Source organism: Myotis davidii, unplaced genomic scaffold, assembly GCF_000327345.1.
Source record: "Myotis davidii unplaced genomic scaffold, ASM32734v1 scaffold37, whole genome shotgun sequence".
In the NCBI taxonomy this organism is placed as follows: Eukaryota; Metazoa; Chordata; class Mammalia; order Chiroptera; family Vespertilionidae; genus Myotis; species Myotis davidii.
The window spans coordinates 4,265,846-4,266,755 of NW_006289395.1; positions in this window are offsets into that span (position 1 = coordinate 4,265,846).

Genomic DNA, 910 nt, shown 5'->3' on the forward strand with positions numbered 1-910 from the left:
CCGCGGCGCCCAGGCGGCCCTCGGTCCTGCGCTGTGGACAGTTCGGTTATCCTTTCCAGCTCCGTGCGTTCCATGCTTCTCAGCAAACACACCTGTTTTGGCTGCAGTACGTTCCAGGCTCTGGGCTGCACCGCGAGGGCGGCGAAGAGAATCCCTTCGTCGATCCCGGGCGTCTGCGCCAGCCCCACACCCAGAGCTGAAAGGCTCTGCCTTTATCCTCGGTTCCTTCCCCGGGTCGCGACTTGTTGCTATTCTTCCCTCACTGGTCTTCCTGGGCCGTGGGATTTTGCCCCTACCCGCTGTCCTCTCCAACTCTCACCAACTCTGCATTTCCACTTCTCCACTTTCAGTATTGGAGTTCAGTGGGGAAAGATTTATAGTTTGCATTAAATTCACAAGGGGATCTGTGCCCCTGTTAAAGCTTTCCAATTGCTGTTATCTTTCTTGCTAGGTGATCAGCTAAAAGCTAGCAGGCTGAAGAAATGTCGGACTCACACAGGCAGGAGCAGTTTTCCTGGCTCACCACCGCAGGAAAACCAATCCTCCCACAACAGACACCCCAATCCCAACTCCCTCCACTAGGTTATAGGCCCCTCCTTAAATTCCTTCAACCCCTAATCATTTGTCACCAGGTGGCCACACACCACAAGAACATAACCCATGTTCTACTTGCTCTCAGGCCTCTCCCCAGGGGGCCCTCAGAACACCCCCATCGTTTCCCACTCACCAGGACAGAGGACAGGCTCCCAGGCAAGACTGGCAGGTCAACGTCGCACACAGGCCCCTGTAAGGCAATTCAAATATCTACTAACCTTTGTAGACACTTTCTCTGGGTGGGAAGAGGCCTTTCCCGCCACCTCAGAAAAGGCTACAGAGGTAATTACGGGCCTGGCCGAACATCTCGTCCCCA